Below are 20,518 nucleotides of genomic sequence, written 5' to 3'. Positions count from 1 at the left end.
GCCGTGACCATGGACAAAGAGGAACATACTGAAAGTTCTTTCAAAAGTGTAGTCGAAGGGCCATGGCCAACTGCAGGATGTGGGGACAACAAGGAACAGTTGAAAAAGAGTGTTACTCTTTGCCTGGGAGATAGGATGGTGATGATACTATGGTAAGAGAAGTGTGTTTGGGAAGGAAGATGTTGAAATAAGGTGTGAGTCTGAGGTCCTGGTGTGTGTGTGTGGGCAGGTGTGCAGCAGCCCGAGAAGGTGCACAACGGGTGATGGGGGCCCTAAACAGGGGAAAAGGAGATGCCCTGGCCTGAGGCACAGACTGGGAGAAATTGTGAAGGAGGCAGTATTAGAAGCTGAGATATCATGAATCAAGGGGAAGAGTACAGGTGAGGGACGGGAAGAGAAGAGGGTCAAGAACCAACGACTGAGGAAGATTGCACTTGGATGACGGAGGTCGAATTGCTATAGCTGGAGTTGGCATCACCGGAGAAGAGAGTACTGAGTCCGTGAACCAGGGTGGGTCAGTGACACTTTTAAATATAAACACCTAAAATAAGTTTTATGAGGTGTTTGAATTCTAAAACTAATGAAGTGTTTAAGTATTTTTGGAATTGTATTTGATTATTAAAATATTTAGTCAAGTTAACTATTTTCAAGTAGGTAAAAATTAGTTTATCTCTTTGGCAAAACTTATAATTCATTTTTAGATCTTGACTTTAAATATCAGATAATTCAGGCCACTATAAATATGCCATGAATGTAGCCACCCAGTGCCTTGGGAGGCAAGAGCTGCCTGTGGAGGCTAATTCCTCAACTAAAAGCAGAAGCCAGCGTCAGAAGGCCAGTCAGCCTGAGTACCTGGCTCCCTGTTCTCTAGGATAGTTTCTCAGGAATGTCACTACAGATATGGGGTTTTTTTGTAAATGGGGTATTTAAATGGTGGTACTTGTTTGTATTGCCCCAAATACTTTTGTGACAAGCTAGAATGCACGTTCAAAGTTCACAACATGTATAGCTTTGTGTTCTGACGTTGCTTTACAATTGTGTGTGATTTGACTTTTATTTCGAGTAAAAAATACTGTTGTTTGCGGTGTTGTTTGCTGCTGTGTTCCACAGATGAGTGTTCAGACACAGAGAAGGGGAGAGATGACTGAACCAGCCGCCAGATCAAGTTGTGTGATGTCTTCCTCTAACTGCATGCAGTGGCGGTCCTGAGATCCCTGTTGGGGTCCCAGCCCACCGGCTTGCCTTGGGCTTTAGTTCAGACATATGGAGACTCCTAAAGTGCAGGCTTTGGGATGAAAACTTCAGAAGCATCATTTGAGTGGATGCCTCAGGCCCTGTTTGTCCAAATCACTTGTTTGAGCCGTTCGCTTGTTTGAGTATTCAGATGTCACAATTTCACTGATGTTTAGGACACGGAATGGAACTTTGGATCAGTCGCTTTCCTGAGAGTGTTAATTCTCAATAATATGAATTTTTATTTTTAAGCTTCCAAGTTTAAATGAATTTTTTTCTTGCGTAGCCCATGGTGAAGTGTTAAATAGCAAAAATATTTACAATTTTTGTAATTGTAAATATTTTTTACTTCTGGCTTCTCTGGAGTTGGAATGACAGAGGGATCCGGATGCTGTCACAGAGACGGGCTGCCTGGGGTTGAACATACCTCGTATGAGCTCTGAGACCTGGTCAAGCTTCATCATCTTCACAAGGGGGATAAAATCCACCCTGCTGGAAACGGCTGTCTGTGAAACAACAGGGAGTGTGGGGGTCAGCATATGATGGTGAAAACCGTCTACTGGACAGGAGTGAGATTCATGGTTGCTCACTTCACTGAATGAGTTAGTTAAAAAGGTTAAATGTTTTAAAAATATGCTTTTTCATGTATTTTGCAATCTTTAGATAGAGGGACACACCCAGAACTCATTATCAATGGTTTTCAGTTTCAGATTCTCTAAAATCCAGTAAGAACTTAAAAAGAATTTCGGTAAAATCTGATCGCTAACCATCTGGGTACTGATAAATTATATTTTTCCTTCTCAGTCTTTTTCCGTTGCCTCTCTGTCACCTAAGCAACTTTAGGTGATTGATGTTTTTGCTTTTATTTTTTGATTGATTATTTTTAGCCACTCACTTTGTTTTCCTTAAACATTTAACTTAGGTTTCATGAAAATAATCATATTCTTTCTCTTTCCACCCATTATCTTCTGTAAAATTTTATCTAAATAACATGATTAAAACAGGTATTGCTGGCATAAATGGTTTTGGAGTAACCGAGCCGCCTCTTAGAAGAATATCCCCAAACTAGTGGGAACTGTGGTGGTCTGACTGGCTGGAGAGCAGCCTACCAGCTCCAAGCATCGATCCCTGTGTTCACAGGAAGAGTTGAGAAGAGTGTGAACTGAAGCACTGCACCCAGGCAGTGAGGTTGTAAAGGTGGAGGGTCCGGGCCCAGGAGGGCCCTGTGCGCCCTCCAGAGGCTTTTGGATTTTGTCCTACAGATGGGGAGTCAGCACGCTTTTCTGTGCAGGGCCAGCTAGCAAATATTTTCAGGTTTGCGGGCCATGTGTCTCTGTGGGGACCACTGAACTCTGCGATTGTATGGTGAAAGCAGCCTTAGACAGTATGTGGCTGGGTGCCCATAAGGCTTTGTTTATGGAGACTGAAATTTGAATTTCATGTAACATTACATAGCATGAAATTTTCTTCCTTCACTTTTTTTCTCCCAACCATTTTAAACTTTTCAGAACCATTCAGCTGCTGTCTGTACAAAAACACAGTGGTCAAGAGTTTGCTGACCCCTGGGACAGACTGTCCCTGTCTTCTACAGCACAAAGTTGAGCCAGAGAAAACAAGATCAGATGCACTATTTATGCCTAGTTTTAGAGCGTTTATTCCTGGACATCTTAATTTTAGTCCATCCTTTCTACCTACCTGAATTTAAGTATTACAGAAAGTAGGTTGAGGTTATTGAGTAGATCAGACCTAGAATAAAGGATGTTCTTCCATCTTCTCGGCACTTGCTTCTCCATTGCTGGCTCACACCAGTGGTTCTCAAAGTCTGCTCGGCATCGTCCAGGATGCTTTTTACATATTCAAAAATCAGAATCTACTAGGGAATCTGCATTTCTCGGAAGACTTCCCGGTGGTTCTTTTATACGCCAGAGCTGACCCCAGAACGGACATGAACCAGATCTGATGGTCACCCCATCAGGGGTCCTGAAGTTGCACTTTGCATGGCCTAGAGAGAATGAATAGGAGTAGGTTGATGCTGAGGAGGCCTGTCCAGGTTCCTTAGCTAGTGAGCTCCTATAGTATCTCTATAAAAATAATTAAATCTATCAAAAATTATTAACATTTCAGTACCATGTCTTGAAAACACACATACATACCTGCAGATTTCTCAAATCTGGTATTCTGGTGTTTTATTTTTTCTTTAAGTTGAACAATAGAATGTGTTTTAGGCACATAGAAATATTGAGTAAATTGCCATCCAATCAATATTGATGAGAAAGACCTTTGAGTCCCTCAGATCGCCGCTTATGCAACTTTTGTTTCTCTATTTATTCTTTCCCCGACTGGCAGCTGTTTTCTCTAGAAATATTCTCCTATTAAACTCTGGTCTCACAATAGAATCTGACGCTGGTCATTAAATTTATATCAGTGTGTTATTTCTCCCAGGAATACTTGTGTTTGCGTTATCTCCATCCAGTGAAAAGCATTGTCTCTTTTAAAAATGAGTCAAAGGTAAGCAAGCCGGATATTTTTGTCTTCTGCCAAAATGCACCCTGCGTTCTCTGACCCTCTCGCCCCATGGGACTCCTGAGAAGAGGGCCTGGCACGTATGTAGCAGGCACATAAGAGATCTGTGAATGAATGAGCGTATTGAGGAAGCTCAGGACTCTAACCAAGAATTTGCGTCTTTGGAGGAAATCCTGTTTTGAAGTCTTTCTTGAACGGAACTATTGCTATTCACCACCTCAGAGCCAGTGCTGGCTCTGAGTTTTGCAATATTTGGGCTGCATAAAGAAATCTTTCTAGAGTAAATGTTTTCTCTTCCCCTCTTCTTAAAAGAGTGCATTTTATTTTGCTCCATCTGAGCCATATGTGCTCAGACGGGTGTCCAGAGCCAGCTACTGTCCACAGGTTGTGCTTGGCAAAAAGTGTTTCTGAGACAACACAGGTGCTTTAAAACCTGTCTGTTTCAGAACGTATATAAATAGACTTCAGCAGGAAATGTGCGTGTTGGAGACTTTTTTCTAATTTGCTGACTTGATTAAGTCCAGATGGAGAGGAGGAGATGCTGCGCACAAAGGGGGCTTCTAACGAGCTCCTGTCTGTGTGTGTACAGCTGTCAGCTAGCTTAGGATTTTCTTTGGTGCTTATGCCTGCCACATCCTCAGTCGATGTGACAGAGCATACCTTGTTTCTTGACCAAAGATTCTTTGATGGGCAGGGTTGGTATTGACTGTGAACATCAATTTCTCTAATTGAAGCTGTAAACAAACTAATAGCGTCTATAAAGAAACCATAAAATACTCTTTCCCTTTCCTGACTGGCTTTCACAAAATCAAGGATTATTATGGTGAGCAGAAGTCACAGTTGCATTTGCCTTGGTTTTAGATGAGTCTTATCTGTTCTCCTGGGGGAAACGTCGAAAGAGCAGAGCAGGGCTCTGGGGAAGGAGCGGCCTGTGCTGCCATGTGCAGGCGTGCAGCCTCAGGCAGGTTCTGATGCACCGTCCTCATCTGCAGATGTGCTTCAGTTTTCTGGCCTGACTGATCAGACAAGGGACCCCATGCAGTGGCTACATCTTGTCGCTTGTCACTACGGAGCACAACGTGACAATCTGTGGCCTCCCTTCAGTGCCACACATCTCTCTTCTCCTTTCCTGGGGTCACTGATGTCTGACATGACTTAGGATCCAATTGCTGTGAGAATAAAATCTTCTTCCTTCTACCCCCATGGGTCCTTGGAGAGATGGTAGCTTTATAGGACGTGCCTGAAGTGCACAGAGCAATTAGCTTGTCACAGAGCTGTAGGCAGCTGGGGACCTGCTGTCTTATATCTGCTCCTCTCCTTTCCACCTCACTCCATTCACCCTTCCTCTTGCTTCCCTGGGATAAACTCAAGCTCTGTTTTCAGGGAACCTGATTAAGACACCCGTGTTCTTAATTCCTCATCTGTAAAAAGAGAATATGATATACGTGCTTTGTAGAACCATGTAGATCAAATTATTTAAGTATATATAACAACTCGCACAGAGTGAATGCTTAATAACTTGGGGCTATTATTATTAATACTTCTTATTGTTATGTGAAAGTGTGACCGGAAAGACTATTTTTGAGGGGGAATGTAACTTCTGCATGCTCAGCTGTTACGGGCTTATAGTGGTACACTCAGTGAGGGAGTTTGTAAATTCAGAGGGCCCTGCTCCTGCAGAGGTGCTGTCTCCCACAGTGAATGATTACCATGCTGCAGGATATACTTGCTGCATTCTCTTTTTAGAGAAATCACTAGAGTTGTTGATGCTGCATTCTTCCATTCCTGGCTCCATAACACTCATTTGGAGTAGGATCCCTGTTACATGTAATTTGCCCTCCTGGAGGGATGAGGGGAAAGCTTCCTTGTTGAGGATGGGCAGGAATGGTATCCCAGGTGACTCTGGGTACCAAGAATATCAGCACTAGATATCCTGCCCTCTTGGGAGGGAAAGGAAGAAAGTGGCCAGGACATCATCCTTCTACCAATAACATCAGAGCACCAAGTGTTCACTTGATTCTTTCTTTCTTTTTGCTGAGGAAGATTTGCACTGAGCTAAAGATTAGCGCTAACATCCATGCCAGTCTTCCTCTATTTTGTATATGGATCACCACCACAGCATGGCTGACAAGTGGTGTAGCTCAACACCCAGGATCTGAACCTGTGAACCCGGGCTGGTGAAATGGAGAGCATTGAACTTAACCACTACTCCATGAGGCTGGCCCCTCACTTGCTAATTTCTTATGTGATTGGTCTCCAAAGCAGAGGTGTGTGTCCCAGTGTAAGAATAGTGGCAGATGGAGGTTTTTAAAAAGTGAGAAGGTATCTGGGACACTTTCTGGCCTTATTGCAAGCCCCTCTGGAAATCTTGACCATTGTACAATTTTAAATGCTTTTTATTTGTAATCATGTATCATATTATCAGCTTAGCTGCATAATAAACCATGAGTTAAAAAAAGTAAGAAGCAAGGGCTGGCCCATGGCGTAGTGGTTGAGTTCAGCATGCTCTGCTTCAGCGGCCAGGGTTTGTGGGTTCAGATCCAGGCGCAGACCTACACCACTCATCAGCCATGTTCTAGTGATGACCCACATATAAAAAAACTAGAGGAAGATTGGCACAGATGTTAGCTCATGGCATATCTTCCTCAGCAAAAAAAGAAAAAAAGAAAGAAAAGAAAAGAAAAAGAAAAGAAAGAGGTCCTGATATTGAGATATAGGTTAACAAGGAAAAGTGGGGCTCATTTTCCAAATTTGCCTTATGATTCTCCTCCCGAGACAGCTAAGTTGTGTATCTGAATAAAAATGGCATGTCTCTTAGTCTAAGTGTCCATAGGACTTCAAAAAACACGTTAGAAACTACATATGTGCTGGTGTCCTAAAATCTCTTCATTCTTTCCTTTCATGGGGAATAGGGACTGTCCTTTCACACACCACGTTATTGGTGCACAAGCACTTGAAAGTAGCAGCCCAAAAAGCCATTTCTCACATTGTCATTTAAAATAGGTCAGTTGATCTTTAAAGAAAAAAAGTCAAACATCCAGTTTATAAGAGCAGCTTTTGCCTATAATACATAAATTTCAGTCTACATTTTCCTATGTGTTTGGTTTTTATATAGAAAATGAAATAATTTATCACTTTGTAGTTCATTTGCCCACATATGAGGGGATTTCTAACACAAAAGTCAAGATTGTCTTTGTAGCTAATGGATATTCTTAACTATCATGTTAAATGATTCCCAAGGGGACTTGCAAATTAGATATTATATGTAATCCCCTTATGAAATGTTGGGAGTCAAAAAAAAGGTTGGGAAACATTCCATACACTGCGCCACATTCGGCCCTGACTTTTGTTGTAAACTCAGAGGTGTGGTGCCACATGCAGTGGAAATCACCCCGTGGCTGCTTTTTTGGTATGTGCTGGTGGATGCACAGTTTCTCACATGGTCAAACACCTGCCAATCCATGTGGACAGTCAGCCCGCGTGACTTCCAATTCCTGAATAGAAGGCAGGAGCCCGAGCTGCGGAGGGGACGTCACAGATAGGCCACCTGCTGATAGAGCTCCCTGCACCCGCCTCCCCTCTGGGCACTTCGGGATCTGCGCATGCCAGGCTTCTCCTCCATGGAGATCCCGGGGCAGCTTTGGCTGAGTCGCCTTCTCTTCCCGACTCTGTCTCCTCCTTCTCTCCTCTGAGCACGTGTGCATTTAGGATCTTTGGGCTGAGGTATGTTCTGTTTCCACAGCTGGAAAGCAACCTGCTTCACCTCCACCAGCATGGTGCACAGGGAAACTCTCACCTTGGCCTGTCACCATCCAGCCACTGCCTGGTGATCCTTCCACTCTGATCCTCCAGGCTGCCAGCTGTGTTTGCCACCCTGCCCTGGGGTTTCCCTGTTGGCATGCCCAGTGCCCTGGGGTTGGCAGCTGGGGGAGCAGCCCCACTCTGGGGCTCTCTGGGCCCCAGTTTGTCTAGTCTCCTTTGTTTATAGAACTGCTTAACCCTTCATCCCTCGTGCCTGTGCCTTTGAAGTGGAGGTGCAGACACTACTGGCCTTGGAAAACCACCGTGAGGCTGAAACAGAGGGGTGTGTGACTGTCAAAGGCCCGGGAAAGTAGAAAGAAGGGTAAGAAATTCCTCTGAGGCTCCACTTTGTGGATGAACCATGCCTGGATTTCCTGAGTGGGGCATTAGAAGTGCTGCCATTAGTTGTTGAGCATTGGGCCAGTGTCACATGCCTTTGCAGGAGGACTTCGGATTAGAAACAAAAGCTGTGATTGACCTGCAGACGACAGAGAGGCCTTCTGTGCATCCTGGGACTGGAAGGAAAATGAGACTTGACTTCTAGGGCCTCTTCAATCTGCACCATGAAAAAGAACATTTACTCATGGGACATTTAATGCATTTATATATATGAAATTTAATTTCTCACACATGTACATATCTGTCTGTCTGTCTGTCTATCTATCTGTCTGCCTACCAGAGAGAACAGTATAATGGACCCTCCTTATACTGTTCAACAGGGCATATTTTCTTTCACACTATATCCCATTCACTTTCTACCCCAACTAGGGTGTTTTGATGTTACCAAATTAATGTACAATTAAAAGCATTTGGTTCATTTTGGTTCAGGCTTTAGAGACTTTTTTAAGAATTATATTATGTTTAGCAGTTATGTAAAACAGTTTCCTTTACACAGAGCATCCTCACTCTTTTGTCCAGCTGCATAGTACTCCATCATAGTTTATTTAAACAGCTTTCCAGTGGTGGGTGTTTGAGTTGTTTCTGCTGTTACTGTGATGAATAGATCCCCTTGGAATGGCCTTGGGTGCAGACCATTGATCCAGTGATTCTGAGAGTCTGGGGAAGCTGTGATTCAGATCTGAAAAGCATCTCATGATGGTGAGGCTCAAGACAGACCTTACTCCATCCCTTACTAGTTAGGTTGTCTTTTGACAGTTACTGAATTTCAGTCTCAGTTTTAGCTTTTATAAAAATGGGGGTAATAGCACCTCCCTTGTGGGCTGTCATGAGAGTTTAATGAGACACAATGTTCAAGTGCCCACCACGGGCGCTTACTCATAGTTAGCATTCCACAAGTATTAGTTATCAGCATTCCACAGATATTAGTTGTCTCCTTTCCCCTGTTTGAAGTTTGAAATAAGGGTAATGCTCCTTGTGTCAAACTGCTCTCTGCATAGGGAATCATTATGAAATGTTTGGTAGTTGCCAAAAAAGTTTCAGTGACATTAGGATTGTGTCACCATCAGCAATACAATCCAACCAAACCAGTCCGGCCAGTTCTCTCTCCTAGTCTGCCCAGTCAGCCCTTGAACTTGCAGGCAGGCTGGCTGGAACGGAAACCAGTTAGCCCTACACCCACACCTGGGGAATCCCTTTACCCTCGCAGGTGCTGGCGTTTCAGCTGCGAGCACCAAGGCGTGGGCCCCACAGTTTGCCGCTAAAGTGGGGACCTCAGCTGCTGTGTGGAAAAGACATTTAGATTAGTTTACCTACCAAAAAAAAGGTGTTCTTGTCCATGAAGAAGTTACAGATGCCATTATAAACATATTTTCCTAGCTTGTTTTTGTCATCAGCTCCTTCATGCTCAATCCCTAAACCTCCAAATAGTAAGTATGCAAAAGTCTTGGCCGCCTGACTCATTTGAGATCCTGTTTAGGGTGGCCAATGTGGCCTGTCCTGTGGGGCGCAGGCCTCACCATCTTGTGTGGATCTGCAGCAGACAAGGATCCAAGCTGGGGTTGGAGGGACCTTGGAGATCAACTCTGTGCCCCTCCTCTTGTGGCCCAGGTAGTGAAGTGACATAATGGGCATGGCACAGCATTCGGGACAGCTGGGACACCTTGATGGGTGATAAGGCCCAGGTGCAAGATCTTGCTGGGAGAGGAAGGCGTTGATGGGCAAACTGAGCTCTCAGACCTGGCTGTCCTCAGCCTCCACCCCATCTGCTTCCCGGGGCCTGGATGGACATGGGGGCTCCTGTGTGGCTGCCGTCTTCTCCTTCCTCTCTGTCCTGCCTTGGTTCCAGTTCAGGCCCTTGTCAGCACTGTCCTGGTGTCCTGAAATGCAATTCTTATTTCCTTGCCTTGAGCCTCAGACTTTTCTCATCCACTCTCATGCTGCTGCCAAAAATAATATTTGAAACGTACCCATCGGACCTTTTATCCTCCTGCTTAAAAAAACAATTGATTTGCTCCCTGTTTCCACGACAGTGCAGCCCCAAAGTGTAGCAGCCTGCAAGGTCCGGGCTTTGGGCAGACCCCAGACCTCAGGGAGTCAGGGCTGCTGGCCCGCCCGGCCTGTGGCTCCGGGAGCCAGGTCGGGGCGCTCTGCTGGTCCTCTTCCCCAGGAGGGACGGCTTCTTATCCATCCTGTCCCAGGATGCGCCACTCGGCAGGACAGGATTCCCTGTCACTCCGTATCGTGTTAGCTCAAGTACGTCTGAGTGTACGTTCATCGCTTAAATAATTTGCTTTTTTGTTTTCAGACTTGTGTTGGGGGTGAGGAAGAGGAGAGTGTGGGTCCCGCTTGTGTGCTGGTGCACAGGCCCAGCCGCCTCCGTGCTTGCCCTGGTCCTGGTCCCTCCAGAGCGCTCGTCCCAGCCCTTCATGACCAAGCCTTTGCGCCGTTGTCTCAGACTGCCTGCTCTTTCCCGTATGACCCCCCTGGTGACACTGTCCCTCAGGCCCTGTTTCACCGGCTCTCTCCTCAGTGTGTGACCAAATGACTCCTTCTTCCAGCAGTGTCCTCTGCGGGTCTCCTTGGACCAGGACTCCCTCTCTGTTTTCCTGCCTTCTTTCTGTTTCTTCTCAGACTCCTTTGAAAGGTCCTTTCTTCTACCCACACCTTAAATGTTGGGGTGTCCCCAGGTCTCCTCTGCCTCTCGCATCTCCTCCCATGCTGGACAATTCCCCCAGGGGATGCTCCTGGAGCAGGTCACCTACCTGTTAGTCAAGGTGCTGTGCAGTCAGATGTGCAGAGAGCCCACTCTGCTCTCTGGCTCACCGCTGGCAGTGCCTCTAGGGTTAGTGTTCTTACGACTTCGGTGGGCTCCCCTCCATCGCCATCTGTAGCTCCATCCCATCACCTCTCCCCTGAGCAGCTCTGGACTTCCTTTTCCAAGACCTCTCCAAATGGATGCCACACAGGAGCTTCCAACTCTCCGTACCGCAAACTGGACTTCTGTTCCACCCTCTCAGTCCTTCAGTGTGCGCCTCAACTTGGTGAATGGGACCCTGCCATCCTTCCTGTCAAGCAAGGGGGAAGTGTGTAAGTCATCTTGAATTCCTTTATTAACTCGCCACAGCAACTCTTCCACCTAAGTATTTTGTCACACTGACATTTTCTTAGTTCAGACGGAACCAGCATTGGTATTTTTGACTTTTGCAGTAATTTCCTAACTCTAGTCTCATCTTCCTTCATTCATTTAATAGATATTTATTGTGGATATATTATTCACCAGTGTTTTATACCTGGGAATATAGCCATTAATATGATAAATAAACCAATACATTATATTCCAGTGGGAGTGGTAGATAGTAAATACTTAAACAGGTAATATAATTTCAGGAATGATAGCTGAGATGAGTAATGAGTTGTTAAGGGTTGCTGTTTTGGATCTGCTGTCAGGGAAACTTCCTTGTTGTTTTATTGTGCATAGGCCTCAATGAAGATAGGAGTGAGCCATGCCAGGGTGTGGGGCAGCACATGCAAATGTCTTGGGCTGGGGCTGAACAAGGCATGCATGTGGAGTGAGAAGGCAGTCGGTGTGGCTGGAATAGGCAAGCTTTGGGGAGAATGGTGGGAGGTGAGGTAGGAGAGCCAGGCAGTGTGAAAGTGGGTGTGAATCTTTTCTAAAGTTTATGGGATGGCCTTAGAAGGTCCTCAGCAAAGGCGGAATGTGAACTAAACATACTCTCCTCCCACCTCCAGGGAACTGTGCAAACGCCATCTTGTTACTGCCCTGCCTGGAGCCCTCTTTGGGTTTCCTGTGACCTCTGAGATCATGTCCAGGCTCTTGTACCTGGTGTCTGTGCCCTTTCCGCCTCTGCCCCACACACACTGTCAGCCCTTAGCCTGACGTCCCTGCCATCCCAGCTCTTCATGCCCCAGGCCTTTCATGTCTTCTCCTCTTAGCAGGTACCCTTCCCTCTGCTTGACTTCTCTGTCACTTAGCTCAGCCTGCCCCTTCCTCCTCAGGCAGAGCGCTGATCCTCTTCTCTTGAGCTTCAAGAGCATTTTATGTGAGTCTTTATCATAGCACAGGTGTGTCATCTCATAGGTGTTTTTCTGTCTCTGTTTCCCACCAGCAGTGGACTGGTGCCAGGAAGGGACCATGTCATCCTCACTTGGAGATATCCAGACTCTGTCTCAGAGCCTGACCCACAGAAGACAAACAATAAATGCCCTTTGAATAAAGAAGAGAATAAAGATTAGACAATCTTTTTCCCTTTTCAATGCAAATCTTAGGTGTTATACAGTTCTAGAAATAAAATGTACAAGAGCCATTTTATAATTTGTTTCAGATGTTTAAATAAGCTATATGGTTTTAACTGTTAAAGAATTGTACTCTTTTAAGTAATAACATGATCCCTTTATTTAGTATAGTACATTGTCACTATCTTCATTAGTTAAGTAACAATAGTGACTAAAAGTGTTGTTCCTACTTATAAATGAATACTTTTCAAAAAGTGCTATCTTATTTGCAGGAAAAGTAATTTCAAAAATGACCAATAAGTTCATTATGTTGCAGGTAAATAAATAATGCATTTCCTTTGTTGTAATGAAAACACAATATCCTGAGAGCTTAGCTTTAAAGTTTAATTTCGTTAATCAAAATGTTTCTCATTGATTATTGATTGTGACTGACAAGCTTCTCTTAAGGAATAGAGGGAGAGATTTAATCAGATTTGAGCAAATTTTTAGTACTTGTCTTAATGTATCTGTTTTTCTTCAGATTAAATTATTTTGCTAACCATTAAAGTGGCTCTAGTTTCTTTGCTTTCATATTTTGGGTGATTAATGTAAAATATTAGTAATATTTTTAGAAAACATAGTTTTAACTGAAATATGTCTATATACATTGTATAGATATGTGTACATTTTATAGATTTATCTGTAATAAACCTAGAGTAAATTACTTGTTTTCAAATGAAAGCGAGTTCAACAGAAATATTGTTTATATCTACCTTTCTTGTATAGAATAAACCTTCGTATATTGCTTAACAGTATTCTGAATAGACCAAAATCCCTATTTTATAAAACATTGTTGGTGCTGTGGAGGTGCCATCTTTTATCCTCAATCAAGACAAACCAGAAGAGAGTTGCATATTTGACTGCGTTGTTTGGGCTCTGAATAGGATCGAGCCTTGCTTTGGTGTCGTAGAATCGGTTTATTGAGGAGAGAAGCAGCTGTTGGAAAGCTGTTATGGTGTATTTGGCTTTTCAGCATGTCATTAGGTACATAATTCACTACTTAACACTGTTTCCTCACCCTGAGGGCCTGAAGACAAGTGGTGCTCTGGGTCACCGACTTCTTTTATCTTAGGACATGGGAACTTGGCATCTGGCTCTGCTTCTCATCTTTGCTAGGACCGCTGGGGAGCTCAGAGCCTTGGCTTGCTGCTGTGGGAGCTGAAAGGTTTGCAGTAGCATGTACTGAACTTACCCTTGTTTAGGTTCTGTTCTCCTGGGCTTCCTCAATCCCTCTTAAAATCTTGTCTGTTATATACAATATAATGAATGAATAGGTAAATCTATAAAGGAAAGCTTAACTCTGCTCTGGTCCTGTATGTAAAACCCCATGTCTAAGAAAAGCGATAATCATTCACTTTAAATAACTTAGGGAAACAGGATGTCAGAGAGGAAATATTTTCGAGTTAAATGATTCAGTGAAGTAATGAATCTTCTCATTAGGACACCTATTGTCATCTTACCAGTTGGTGACCTTCATCAAATCTCACAGCTTCTCTGAGCTTTCATTTCCCCGCTGGTACATGGTGATGGTGATACTGGCCTTACCCCCTGATGAGAGCATTGTGAGTAAGGAACACACTCGAAATTATCTGTATGCCGGAAGGAGTGCATGTGGGTCTCATTGAGATGATTAAAAGTGAGTACTGATGCCAAGTGATGCTGCTGCTAGTGGGCCAGCTCCCATGGTTTCTTTTCCATGGGAGTCTAACCTCTAAGTGAAAATGCAGAAGCATGTTGGTGTGGTCACTGCCTTTCCATCGCATTCTAAAATTGGATACTGCCCGCCAGTCATTGTGTATACTGAAAGGCCCAAACAGTGGGCTTTTTCTGACACACAAAGGCTTGCTTGTGGTACTGAGAGTTAGCTTTCAAAAGATCCTGAGAAAAGTATGACTGGAGTGGGGCTCCTGCAGGGAATGTCACGGCCGGACCTTTTGTGCCTCAGCCTCAGCCCTTTGGTTCACTCGAGTATATGTAGATGGAGAATGTTAATTCGTTCTTAGTCACGTAAAAAGTACCCAGGGTGGTTCAAAGGGGGAGTCAGTCAATTTAAATGACCAGAGTCTTAGGCGCGCTGCCTGGAACACTCCCGCCTTTGTGCTTGGGTCCGACTGGACAGCTGCCACTACTGTGCAAGATGAAGTCCCAGCGTCTCAGCTAAGCTGCATAGCTTTCCAGAGCACATTGCAAAAATCCTTTCAATTGTGGGTGTGTCAGAGCAAGGAGTAAAAATAGCCACCAGACTCTTGGTAGAGAGATGGCTACATGCCAGCCTTGGGGTCCAGGCCACTGGTTGTCCAGATACTTCTCTGTCTACACAATGTGGGCTTCTCACGCTCTGCAGGAGCTCAGGGGACAGAGCAGGGACCATGGAACCACGGCTGGTCAACTGTGTGACCTTGGCTGAGTGAGGTAACCTCCCAGGGCCCAGGGGATGAGTCCACCCACCTTTATATGTGGTTGTCAGAATTTCATGAGATTACATGCCCTGAGTGCCTGGCTCACGGCTGGCTAGGACTCACTGTGAGTCCCGTTCTCTCCACCCTGGGACCGGTGGACCCTTTGTCCTTGCCAGTAGGAAGTAGGACTCAGCAAGGGGATTTTCCCTTCTCCAGCCGCCAGTCGTTTCTTAGAACATGCTCATTCTTGATTGTTTTCTTCCATGGGTGAGCCCATGTGTGGCCAAACTTCTGACCATGTTACTCCAGCCTCTCAGAAATGAAGACCTTCCTCCACGTGGATCAACGTAGCGTGTGGGTGAAATAAATGAGGCCCTAGGGGGTGCTATTTATTATTATTTCTTTAGTCAGTAATAACTTGGTAAAGAGGAGATTCAGGAAAGGCCACAGCGTCACTGCTTGACTCTTTTCCCAGAGAATCATTGTGAAAGTAGACATGCGTAAATCAGCCAAATGCTTACTATACACCCAGCAGCATCCCAGGCAATCTTACAGGTATTTTCTCATTTAGTCCTCACAACAGCTGTCTGAGGTAGCTAGGATTATCCCTCTTTTAATTACATTAGGCATTTTAAACATTTATTTTTAGGCAAAGGAATCTGGTAAATTCTAAATAGCAGGGTCTGAAATAGAATAAAATACTCAGGTTGATTCAGGTTTCACATGGATGCTGTGATTTAGTTTATTAGTAGTTTTAGAAATATTATTTGGCTAACAGCTTCCGCTATCCACAAAGTAGTTTTTAATTAAGTTGGGAGAGGGATACATAGAGATTGAAGGCAGTTATAGGAAGTAACCTTTAAATACAGTTACAGCTTTTATTTTTTAATTTATTTTTGTAGTAGTAACCTTGGTTTATAACATTATGTAAATTTCAGGTGTACATCATTATATTTTGATTCCTGTGTAGACCACATCATGTTCACCACCCAAAGATTAATCACCATCTGTCACCATACACATCTGCCCTTTCACCCCTTTTGCTCCCCCCACCCCCTAGTAACCACCAATCTAATCTCTGTTTATGTGTTTGTTTGTTGTTGTTTTTATCTTTCACATATGAGTGATATCATATTGTACTTGGCTTTTTCCATCTGACTTATTTCACTTAGTGTAATACCTGCAAGTTCTATCCATGTTGTCGCAAATGGCAAGATTTCATCTTTTTTGTGGCTGAGTAGTAGTCCATTGTATACACACACACACATACACACACACACACACACACACCACATCTTCATTATTCGTTCATCCATTGATGGGCACTTAGGTTGTTTCCAAGTCTTGGCTATTGTGAATAATGCTGCAGTGAACATAGGGGTGCAGATATCTTTTTGAATTGATGTTTTCGTGTCCTTTGGATTAATACCCAGAAGTGGAATAGCTGGATCCTATGGTATTTATATTCTTAATTTTTTGAGGAGTCTCCATACTGTTTTCCGTAGTGTCCGCACCAGTTTACACTCCCACCTGCAGTGTATGAATATCCCTTTTCTTCACATCCTCTCCAACACTTGTTATTTCTTGTCTTTTTAATTATAGCTATTCTGACAGGCATGTGGTATTATCTCATTGTAGTTTTGATTTGCTTTTCCCTAATAGTTAATGATGTTGAATATCTTTTCATGTACCTGTTGACCGTCTGTATATCTTCTTTGGAAAAATGTCTGTTCAGATCCTTTGCCATTTTTTAATTGGGTTGTTTGTTTTTGTTGTTGAGTTCTCTGAGTTCTTTATATATTTTGTATATTAACACCTTATCAGATATATAATTTGCAAATATCTTTTCCCAAGTTTTAGGTCATCTTTTTGTTTCTTTGATGGTTTCCTTTGCTTTGCAGAAGCTTTTTAGTTTGATGTAGTCCCATTTGTTTATTTTTTTTTCTTTTCTTTCCCTTGCCTGGGGAGACATGGTATTCAAAAAGATACTACTAAGACGGATGTCAAAGAGTATACTGCCTATATTTTCTTCTAGGGGTTTTATGGTTTCAGCTCTTACATTCAAGTCTTTAATCCATTTTGAGTTAATTTTTTTATATGGTGTAAGATAATGGCCTACTTTCATTCTTTTGCATGTGGCTGTCCAGTTTTCCAAACATCATTTACTGACAGTACTTTCCCCAAGGTATGCTTTGCTCCCTTGTTGAAAATTAGCTGTCCATATATGTGTGGGTTTACTTCTGGACCCTCATTTCTGTTCCATTGATCTGTCTGTCTGTTTTTGTGCCAGTATCATGCTGTTTTGATTACTATAGCTTTGTAGCATATTTTGAAGTCAGGGAGTGCAAACCTCCAGCTTTATTCTTTGTTTCTCAAGATTCCTTTGGCTATTGGGGTCTTTTGTTGTTCCATATAAATTTCATGATTCTTTGTTCTATTTCCATGGAAAACGTCCTTGGGACTTTGGTAAGGATTGCATTGAATCTATAGATTGCTTTAGGAAGTATGGACATTTTAACTATGTTAATTCTTTCAATCCATGAGCACAGAATATCTTCTCATTTCCTTGTGTCTCCTTTGATTTTTTTTTTTTTTAAAGATTGGCACCTGAGCTAACAACTGTTGCCAATCTTTTCTTTTTTTCTCCTGCTTTTTTCTCCCCAAATCCCTCCAGTACATAGCTGTATACTTTAGTTGTGGGTTCTTCTAGTTGTGGTATGTGGGACACCGCCTCAACATGGCCTAATGAGCAGTGCCATGTCTGCGCCCAGGATCCGAACCCTGGGCTGCCAAAGTGCAATGTGCGGACTTAACCACATGGCCATGGGGCCGGCCCCTCCTTTGATTTCTTTAAACAATGTTTCATAGTTTTCAATGTACAGTTCTTTCACCCCTTTGGTTAAATTTATCCCTAGCTATTTTATTCTTGGTGTTGGAATTGTAAATGGGATTGTATTCTTACTTTCTGTTTCTGCTATTTTGTTGTTAGTGTATAGAAACGCAACTAATTTTGTGCCCTGCAACTTTACTGTATTCATTGATTATTTATAATAGTCTTTTTGGTGGATTCTTTAGAATTTTCTATATGTAAAATCATGTTATCTGCAAATAGTGACAGTTTCACTTGTTTTCCACTTTGGATCACTTTTATTTCTTTTCCTTGCTTGATTTCTCTGGCTAGGACTTCCAATACTATGTTAAACAAGAATGGTAAAAGTGGGCATCCTTGTCTTATTCCTGTTCTTAGAGGGATAGCTTTCAGTTTTTCACCGTTAAGTATGATAGCTGTGGGTATGTCATATGTGGCCTTTATTGTGTTGAGGTATTTTCCTTCTATACCTATTTTATTCAGTGTTTCTGTCATAAATGGATGCTGTATCTTGTTGAATGCTTTCTCTGCGTCTATTGAGATGATCTTGTGAGTTTTCTTCTTCATTTTGTTAATGTGTAGATTAATCTGAGGATGTTGAGCCATCCTTGCGTCCCTGGAATAAATCCCACTTGATCGTGGTGCATGATCTTTTTAATGTATTCTTGTATTCGATTTGCTAGTATTTTGTTGAGGAGTTTTAGATCTTTGTTCAGCAGTCATACTGGCCTGTAATTTTCTTTCTTTGTGTTGTCCTTGTCTGGTTTTGGTATCAGGGTAGTATTGGCCTCATAGAATAAGTTAGGAATCTTCCCCTCATCTTCAATTTTTTGGAAGAGTTTGAGAAGCATAGGTGTTAAGTCTTCTTTGAATGTTTAGTAGAATTCAGCAGGGAAGCCATCTGGTCCTGGACTTTTGTTTTTTGGGAGGTTTTGATTACTTTTTCAATCTCCTTACCAGTGGTTGGTCTATTCAGATTTTCTATTTCCTCTTGATTCACCTCTTGTAAGGTTGTATGATTCTAAGAATTTATCTGTGTCTTCTAGATTATACAATTTGCTGGCATTTAGCTTTCCGTATTATTCTCTTGTAATACATTGTATTTCTGTGGAGTCCATTGTAATTTCTCCCCTTTGATTTCTGATTTTATTTGAGTCCTACTCTTTTTTTCTTGGTGAGTCTAGCTAACAGTTTGTCAACTTTGTTTATCTTTTCAAAGAACCAGCTCTTAGTTTCATTGATTTTTTTTTTCTAATGTTTTTTTAGTCTCTATTTCATTTATGTCTGCTCTGATTCTTATTGTTTCCTTCCTTGTGCTGATTTTGGGCTATGTTTGTTCTTCTTTTCTATTCCCTTTAGATATATTGTTATATTGTTTATTTGAGATTTTCTTGTTTCTTGAGGTAGGCTTCTATTGCTGTAAACCTCCCTCTTAGGACCACTTTTGCTGTATCCTGTTAATTTTGGTATGTTGTATTTCATTTGTCTCCAGGTATTTTTTGATTTCTCATTTTATTTCTTCATTGACTCAATAGTTGTTCAGTAGCATTTTGTTTAATCTCTGCATATTTGTGGCTTTTCCAGTTTTCCTCTTGTAATTGATTTCTGGTTTCATACCATTGTGATCAGAAAAGATGGTTGGTGCAGCTCCCTGCAATGCACAGCTGTTGTGGCTCTCTTTTGGATGGGGCAGGCCTATGGCCCATTCTGGCTGTGCTGTTCTGTGGTAGACAGCTGCCTCTGGATCGCTGATGGGTACAGCCAGCCCTAGGCAGGGTAGCACATAATTACTCCAGGTGTTGAAGATGAGGCAGATCCCCTGTATGGCTGTTTGTGATGGTCACTGGCACAAGTCTGCTGTGGGCCCACCTGCCTCACCACAGAGGTCACACAACCTCCACCTAGGCAAGCCCACAAGTTCCCGGCAGGCTTTCTGGTGGCTGGAACCAGTCCCTACGGTGAGCTGCATGCTCTAGCTTGCTGGATTAAGTTGGTGCTGTAGTGGGCAGAGCAGATCCCTGTAGCTAACAGGCTAGAGGATGAAATCCAATGGCGGCTGCCAGCATCTGTGTCAGCACAACTGAACTAGGTCACAATAATGGCATGCTGCCAGTCTCAGTCCCTGGAGGGGTGGGCCCAGCCACCTCCTGCCTCTGTGAGATGCACTCCAAGCTTAGTAAATGAATCTCTTTTTACCAATGAACTATACCCTTCTCTATCTGGTGTTTTTGTGCTGGTTTCCAACTCAGATAAATCTGTGAGAGAGCCCTTTAAGAGCAGGTTTTTCTTTCTCTGAAGTTATATAGCTTAACTGGGCAGGTTCCCCATTGGTTTTCAAAGCCGGCAAAGCCAGATATTATAGCATCTCGCCTCAGTTATGCTGAATCCAAGGGCTGGGAGGGCCACTGTGTCGCTCAGATCCACCCCTTTCCAGGAAGCTTTGTATCTTTGAGATCGCTCCCAGCCATGAAACACCATGACTAGGGTATGTTTTTTCCCCTGTGGAGCTGTATTTCTGGCTCTTCCACCCTGTCAGTATTGTCCCTTGTTGTAGGGGTTCTTTTTATCCAGATCTCTGTCAGAGAGAATTGTTCCACAGGTATTTGTAGATTTGTTGTGTCCGTGGGAAGAGTTAAGTTCAGGGTCCTCCTATGCTGCCATCTTCCAAACTCCCATTTACAGTTTTAAATATGACCCAAGGACAGAGAAGCCATGAACCGACCACACTCACCGAGCACTGTGCTGAGGTCTGAGGAAGATCATGAGGAAGTCTAAAACAAATTGAGTTCAGCTTCCCGAGGGTTGGTGTTTTCACCTTACATAATCCCCCTCATGCGGTCTGATGGTGGCTGTGATGTTTATGAAAGGAACATGGGTCACAGTGGTCACTCCATCTTGGCTGACAGACTCATGAGAACTCAACAGTCTACTATCTAGAGAATTCTAGGTAGCTACCAGTTCTAGAATCTAGTCTAAAAGAGTCAGAGAGAGGATTGGGGAG

The 20,518-nt window shown here is 43.2% G+C and overlaps 1 protein-coding gene and 2 long non-coding RNA genes across 16 annotated transcripts in view; 2 read left to right on the top strand and 1 right to left on the bottom strand.

Annotated features, from left to right (window-relative positions):
• Positions 1–20,518, top strand: part of COBL (cordon-bleu WH2 repeat protein) — a 277,967-nt gene that overhangs the window by 38,730 nt on the left and 218,719 nt on the right. The gene's annotated exons all lie outside the window — the stretch shown is intronic.
• LOC139082779 (uncharacterized) lies at positions 1,016–20,429 on the bottom strand. 3 transcript variants are annotated; one of them, XR_011539010.1, is made up of 5 exons: positions 20,249–20,418; positions 11,798–12,181; positions 10,719–11,021; positions 2,929–3,235; positions 1,016–1,739 (listed from the first exon to the last, which is right to left on the bottom strand). It is a non-coding gene; the product is annotated as an uncharacterized lncRNA (long non-coding RNA). The 3 variants fall into 3 exon arrangements; XR_011539009.1 differs by lacking the exons at positions 1,016–1,739; positions 2,929–3,235 and adding an exon at positions 6,798–8,113 and having other exon boundaries at positions 11,918–12,181; positions 20,249–20,429; XR_011539008.1 differs by lacking the exons at positions 1,016–1,739; positions 2,929–3,235 and adding an exon at positions 6,798–8,113.
• On the top strand, positions 7,285–8,379 carry LOC139082780 (uncharacterized). The gene is made up of 3 exons (XR_011539011.1): positions 7,285–7,479; positions 7,745–7,879; positions 8,000–8,379. It is a non-coding gene; the product is annotated as an uncharacterized lncRNA (long non-coding RNA).

The sequence above is a fragment of the Equus przewalskii genome, chromosome 4, assembly GCF_037783145.1.
Source record: "Equus przewalskii isolate Varuska chromosome 4, EquPr2, whole genome shotgun sequence".
Taxonomy (NCBI): Eukaryota; Metazoa; Chordata; class Mammalia; order Perissodactyla; family Equidae; genus Equus; species Equus przewalskii.
This window is presented reverse-complemented; position numbering and strand designations above follow the sequence as displayed.